Here is a 7,500-nt window from a genome sequence, read left to right on the forward strand (position 1 = left end):
AACAATTAAGTACTTAATAGTTTTGCTTTGATTGAGTCAGATTGAGTGTTCAGCTGAGGTTTCTTTTCTTGGATAAATAGCATTTCGTAAACTAAGCATTCAAATTTCCCACGGCATTTCTTAAGAATGGTAAATTGTTCCTGAAGATCTTTGTTCTTCTGATTGTGGGCGTCTCGCAGGTGTTTTCCAATAGCAGAGTGCTTGTGTTCCTCAATGTGTTGGAAAAGGTGTCGGCAAGTATAGCCAACATAATCCCCATCACACAGATCTGTGCCATTTGAATTTATAGACAACGCATTGTTGATTTGTTAACGGTGGTTTGGCCTCTGCTACTTTGATGTCGTTAGCAATTTTCTTGCTTCTAAACATTGGGCGCAGATCGCTGTTTATTTTCTTTCCAAGATCGGACAGCTGTCTTCGTACAACGTTGGCTGATAATAATTTGAACGGGCGCATTTGCTTGAACATCGCCAACTTGTGGTTGATTTCGGAACTCAATGAATCTAGTTATTGTGGAATTAATAAGATTCTCTGGGTACTTCAGTTTTAAGAAGATCCCTTTCAAGTTGTCACATTCTTCAGCAAATAGATCAGGTGAGGATGATAGACAGTGGGCTCGGTTCAACATGGTTATTAGAAGGGATCGTTTGTAACAGGCATCAACATGGCTTTGATAGTGGAGAATTAGGCCTTTATTTGTTGTTTTCCTGTAGACACATGTTTTCAGCTGTTTCCCAATCTTAATGAGTTCCATTCCGATGAAAGGTAGTTTGTTGTTGTTTGCAACTTCCATCGTGAAGCTGATTGCCGGGTGTGCTTCGTTTCATGTTGGCAAGAAAGCCGTAGCAGTTGCAATATATTTTACCGCAGCTAAGGTGTCATCCACGTATCTCTTATAAAAAGGTAACTTATTCTTGCTTTCTAGTTCCTCCTCGATCGAACACATAAATGTGTTCACCATGAGTGGCCCTAGGGGTGACCCCATCGCTACTCCATCAATTTGTTCATAAAGACTGCTGTTGAACTGAAACAGTTGATGTCTTGTAGCCACTCGTAGAAGCTCAACAAGGTCATCCTGGGTGATGTTAAGGTTGTGTGTCTCATTGAACCAATTTCGAGCGACGGCCTTGCTCGCAAGAATCTGAATGATTTCTTCTAGCGGCACGTTCATGAACAATGCTGATACATCATACGATACCAAAATATCGTCCTCATTGAACTCCAGCTCTTGGATCTCTTCAACAAACTGAAACACATCACAGATGGTATGGTTGTTAACAGACAGGGGTTTCAGTTTCGTAGTTATGTGTCCCTGTGGCGGACAGAATTGGTCTCGTCGCCAGTCACTCTTTATGCGTCTTGGGTAGACCATAGAGATGTGCTAGTCTGGATCCTTTCTGGCAGACAGTATGGGCGATGTGTTTTGGAAGAATTCTCCGAACTACAGAATCAAGATGTTTTGCTTTCTCCAAGAATGGGTGGTATTGCTTTGGCGGTCTTCCACTTGTCCTAGGTCTTTCCAAAGAAACTGATTTAAATTTTGTTTCATCATTCATGGAGGCTTCACTGAGTAACTGAACGTAGTCAGATTTGTTCATGACAACAACGCCTGACCCTTTGTCTGGTTTTCTGATTACAATATCATCTCGTTTCTTCAGCTGATTAATGGAACTCACAAGTGCCTTAGGTGGTCTTGGGCCTTTATGCTTGATGTAATTCAGTGCAATCGACCGGAGTGTTGCTGCTGCTAATTCTTTCTTATCATCAGAAATTGTTGGTTTGAGTTGCCAGTAGGCCTTTTCAAAATTGGCTTTGATCTTCATAGCCAATATCTGGCGCTGAGGAATGGCGTACTTAAGACCTCGGCACAATACGAGTTTTTGGAAGAAAGTTAGTTGATGGGATGATATGTTGAGAATATGTTCCTTGCCATCCCTGTGTAACAACCACGTGATTTTTGAAATATGGCCGCTAATCATTTTGTCGTACTGTTTCTTGCGAAGAAGGACTATTGTTTTCAGGATGTATAAAACAATGTGACCATACCTGCAGAGTGGACACAAAAATGAGACGAACACTGGCGTCACAACTTCATTGTCGATGTCTGAAGCTTCACTTTCTTCTGTCGATCCAACTGTTGATTCATTTTCGTTTAGTTTCCTTTTCCTAGTGTATACATTACCAGTAAACCTTCTTTTCTTTCTTCGAGCACTCCTAAATTTCCTCTTTGGCGGCATGAGTCACTACAACTTTCACAGAATAAATCGAAACCAATCTGAAAAGATGTCAGCCACGTTTTCGGTCACTAATCACTTCATGTAATTGTTCATTTCATGTCTTCAAGGAGTTAAACTATTTACCAGTCCCTTGAAAAGCTGGAACGCAAACGGATAAATACGGGAGGGGTTTCGGGGCAAAAAAAATAGGCATAAACAAACTCGTTACCATGGAAACCAAGGAAAGGTTCCAGAAAAAGCCAGAATATATATATTTCCCCAAGAAAAAGTAGAAAAACAGTTTCTTTCCACTAAACTACAATAGTTGTAGGGCAAAATTAAGATGTTTAAAAAAAGGTGATATTTTTATGAAATTTGGACTATCGAGCCACCTTAGTATACTTCATGCACACATATAAATAATTGAAACACAGGTTTAATCAATCTACAGTGGTAACCTATTTATTGTTATCAATGCATAAACATGACTTACTGTATGCAATACAAATGTAATCTCAGAAAAAAAGCAAATATCTAGCTGAAATAGGTTTTCACAATATTATTAAAAAATTACCTCTACTCTGATCAAGCGAGTTAAGTGGAACTCACTGAATTTTGTAAAAAATATGATCATGGGCAGCAACAATGCAACGATGGCTAGATTTCTTTAAACCCAAATAAACTTGTCTTCTTGTTTCTGGCAATAAACAATAATTTATATATAGTATTATAAAGTTAAAAATTGTCATTGATAATTCCATCACTGCATCTAAGACAGTTCTAAACAGGTGTTTTAATAAGCTTTTTGCATGTTAATCAACAACTTGAATTGTCCTTTTTTTAAACTTAGCTTCAAGAAAGGTTATCTTGTTCCTTAAAGCTATTTTGACTCCACTATCAGATGTCATGTCTGGGAACTTCTTTCTTGTGTAACCTACAAACAAATAAGAACAGGAAATTGCTTAGACAAGCTAATTTTATCAAGAACATAGCCAAATATAACTGCGAGGATCATATCTTCACTTGATTTCATATCCGCAGTTCATACATGTATATGATCCATTTCATATATCATTTCATCATTGATTCACTCCTCACGGGAACATTAGAACCCACAAATGACCAGCTCCCAACGTCAGTGGCTTCATAGCTCAGTTGGTTAGAGCGTCGCACCAGTATTGCGAGGTCATGGGTTCAAACCCCGTTGAAGTCCTGAATTTTTCAGGCTTCTCTAGGCAATTACAAAAATTGCGTTCATAACTGCGAGGATCATAGCTTCACTTGTTTCAGTACAATATCTTAATTCTTGCACTTCAAAACATCATTATTGACAACTTCTATAAATGCATCTGAATTTTTTTTTTTTTTTTAATGTAAAAATTTTAAGAATTTGCAATTCATTGCATTAAGCTGCCCTTTAGAAAAATGGCTCATGCAGAGTAAACATTTGTATTATTGCAAGAAGTACAAATGTGAAGTTATGATTACACTTACTCAAGATGCTCTCTAGAATGTCTGTATCAACACACGGTCTTCCATTTTTTCCTCCAAGACTCCTCCCTACAAGCTCATCATCTCTGTAAAAACAGCTTAGCAGAAAACAAGCTGTGGCTGTTGCTGTTTTCTTTGTAGATGCCTTGGTAAGATGGCTGTCATAGATGTAGATACATCTTCGTGATGACAGTTCAATCATCTGTAAGCAACAAAATGTGTTCATTAATGACAGTTTGATCATTTATATATATTTTATATACAAGTACTGTATAAATCTAGTGATCACACTGTATGAGGTGAGTCACTCTAGTGTTTGATTGTACATGTACATCTACTACAGTATTGTGAAAAAGTAATGAGAGAGAAATGCGCGAATTTCGTTCTTTGTCCCTGCGAACTTTCGACGAAATTTCGCTCGAAAATTTGAGCGTCGTTTTGCGATGTTTCCAGCGTAATTTCGCTAAAACAAAAAGAGAATTAAATTCGCCGCATTTTCGAGCCCAGCGCGAAAATTCGCTAAAACAAAGAGAGAAAGTCGCCGCATTTTCGAGACCAGCGCGAAAAACCAAAAGCGTAATTTCGCTTGTTGTACGCGAAATTTCGTAGTGTGGTTTGTAAACATCGATCACATATCGATCGGCTATTCAGTTTTGTAAACAACTGTAGTCACTTTGACAGCACTTTGATGATCAGTACATGTATTTTGGAAATAGCTCAGTAGTTGTGTCCATTTCAATTCTCTACAAAATTCTCCCTTTGTAATGTGTTTTTATTCATCTTTCTCGGCAGAGAAGACTCGACAAAACATATGCAATTTCAATCCTTTGGTTGTGAGGACAAACTGTTGTCGATAATGCAAAGCCTGTAAATATAAAAGAGCTGGCCAGTGTTATCTTGTAGCGTCACAGCGGCAAAAAAATGGTTCCCGGTTTACATTTGTATTACACCAGAAGTGTTTATTGACATGATGTCTTATACGTATGAAAAGCTTACTTACCAATTTTCAGGATAACTTTTAACTTTTTGTCATGCGCCGGCAAGTCACTGCAGTGAAAAAAACATCAATAGTTCCATCTCCATTCGATGAGAAACTTTGAATTCAGCGGTAAAAGACTTAAACACATAGCTTAAAAGCCTTGCGTGATCGCAGCTTCTTTGTTATTATTTTTTTGACCAGGGAAGAGCACTGTACGATGCATTTCAACTTTCATTCCACACATGTGCAAGTTGTCCGTGAATGCGGATTTTCGCTCGAAATTTCGGAACGACTTATCGGTCAAAGTGAATTTTCCCTCGAAATTTCGGAACTTAAACAATAGGCATTGTGAAAATTCGGCGAATTTTCTGCGAACTTTCGCGCTAGACAAAAATTCGCCATTTTTCGTCGAAAAGCCCCAAAATTCGCGAATTTCGTCAAATTACGTTCTCATTACTTTTTCACAATACTGTATTTAGGTCATGACATTTGACCAGTCTTTGGGGCTGAACAATCTCTTTGTGTGATTAGAAAGAAAAGTTTTTAGTACAGATAGGTTTTTAGGTATATTTGAATGACAAGAATGATTTTGGCATAAGTGTATTAACCAGTAGTTTAGTGATGTCATATTATTCTACAGGTATTCCTCTTAACTTTATATCTTTCTGCAACCTCCTTGGATATTTTCCCTGGTCTGGGGGCGTCACTTGGTTGCACCTCCATCCTTTGAGCATTTAATTCCTCTGTTAGTTGTGCATTTGCCTCTCTCAGCTCTTTGTTTTCCAGCAGCAGATGGCGACACTGAGCACACTCGGGCTCTACAACTTGCCTTCTTGGGCACTTCTTAGCTGTTAGAGGGTTTGCTCTTCGTCGCTTTTTGCCAGTTGTTGGTCTCTCGGGAGTTTTGATAATATTACTTGCCCCAAGGACATCAATATCCGCGGTATAGCATTCCATCACTCCACTATCATCAAAATCTGAAAAATGAAAGATCCTCAATTCATTAAAGAACTTTTATATCCATAGCAGTGGCTGTAACCCGTAACACTTGTTACAGCTTACGGGTGTATGAAGATATTGATTGCTGTCACATTACACGTGCATACAGAGCAATATAACCATTACACTGCTACTGGTGATATCTCCACTGTAACTGCTGCTTCCAGACTTAGTCACTGTGATAGCCCGGCTATGAACTTTGTCTTCAAATACAAACTGAACCCTGATACCAATAATATTATTGTAATTTTTTTCTGTTCTGTGCACTGTATTACAATATTACATGTATTTTAAAGGCACACTAAAACAAGTTCGCTTATGCATCTACATTATTTCCAATGACAAAACAACTAAATTTTCCCAGCTGGGTGTTTTCGTACCACAAAACCGTATTCATTGCATGACTTATGTGACATGTACACCTGCATCTGTTTCAAGTTTATCTGTTTTTAATTGTCTGCAGCTCACACAATATCATTAGAATATTAAGGGTCTACTTACCTAAATATTCATCATTATATATGCATTTCGCCAGTAAAATTATAAAATAGTAAAAGGTAAAAACTGTTAAAATGTTTGACTAAACGTTTTCGATCTTGCGATCATCTTCATCTTCACTCTGAAGATGATCGCAAGATCGAAAACGTTTAGTCAAACATTTTAACAGTTTTTACCTTTTACTATTTTATTCATCATTACCTCCATCGTCCTCGTCTGACATATCCCTTGTTCTCATTGCATTCTTATTGTTGACTTCAAGTACATTCTGTGCATCACCTCCTTCTTTTCTTTTGACTTCTTTCTCCCTTCTTTTAAGATCAGCCTTCTTTCTTGCAAGCTCCATCTCCTTCTCCTCCACCTCCCTATCATGTTCATTCACCATAACAATTGAACGGTTTAGCTGTGACATCTGGCCAAGGACATTGAAGTCTCTTTCATCTAGGGCCTTCTTCTTTTGCATTTTTTCTTTCTTCTTCTCCTCCCTTTCTTTATCAGCTTCATTTTTTTCTTGTTGGCTTATAGCTTTGGAGGAAACCCTGGCTGGACTTTTTGCTTTTTTTTTTTCTCCCAGACTGTTTGTTTTCTTTTTTGGTTGACCTGCCTCTTTTTTTAGTCATGGCATCCATTGCAGCTTTACTTTTTGTCATCTGTTAAAATGAATGTAAAACAGTTTCAGTTACATATTATTTCATTTTTTTATTCATTGCTCAAAGGCTTGAAAAGATCTGCATGTAAGCCAGGGTGCACTCCGCCTAACCTCCATGCCAAGTCTCTGTTAAGCAGCCTAAGGCTATGTCTACACTATACCGGATAGCTTGTGTGCTGGCACAAAGACCATATCGGATAGGGCTTCTGTTCACAAAGGGAAGGCTGATTTTCAAAATGGAGCGACGCTACCCTGCTTCGATCTTTAAAGTGAATCGTCGTATATCGGATAGGTTCTTGTGCCACTCTTTGGTGTCGTACTTTGTACCAATACTGAACCATAGCGGAAGTCAATCGGGAGTTTAAGATCTACGACGGCGACTGTCGACAAAAACGTCACCTCAAAATATGACATGGTTCTATCATAAGTCTTTTGGGATTATTCAGTCTCCTTCATGAATGACTTGTTCCATTTCTGTGTCGTTTCTGTTCATACCAGACCAGAGTATTTTTCGTGTAGATGCAGTAAGCTAACCAGTATATAGAGTAGACTTAGCCTAAGCAGTCCAATTCTGAAAGATGCTAATGTCACACTAAATAAGCCTAACCATGTCACCAGTCTCTGGCCACTGCACGGTAATTAAATATACTTAATATAAAAAACTAGAA

General features: G+C 38.2%; 1 pseudogene; it reads right to left on the bottom strand.

Moving 5' to 3' along the window:
• Positions 1 to 361: 361 nt before the first annotated feature.
• Positions 362 to 985, bottom strand: LOC138002349 (uncharacterized; annotated as a pseudogene).
• Between the last annotated feature and the right edge of the window lie 6,515 nt (positions 986 to 7,500).

Source organism: Montipora foliosa, chromosome 5 (assembly GCF_036669935.1).
Source record: "Montipora foliosa isolate CH-2021 chromosome 5, ASM3666993v2, whole genome shotgun sequence".
Taxonomy (NCBI): domain Eukaryota; kingdom Metazoa; phylum Cnidaria; class Anthozoa; order Scleractinia; family Acroporidae; genus Montipora; species Montipora foliosa.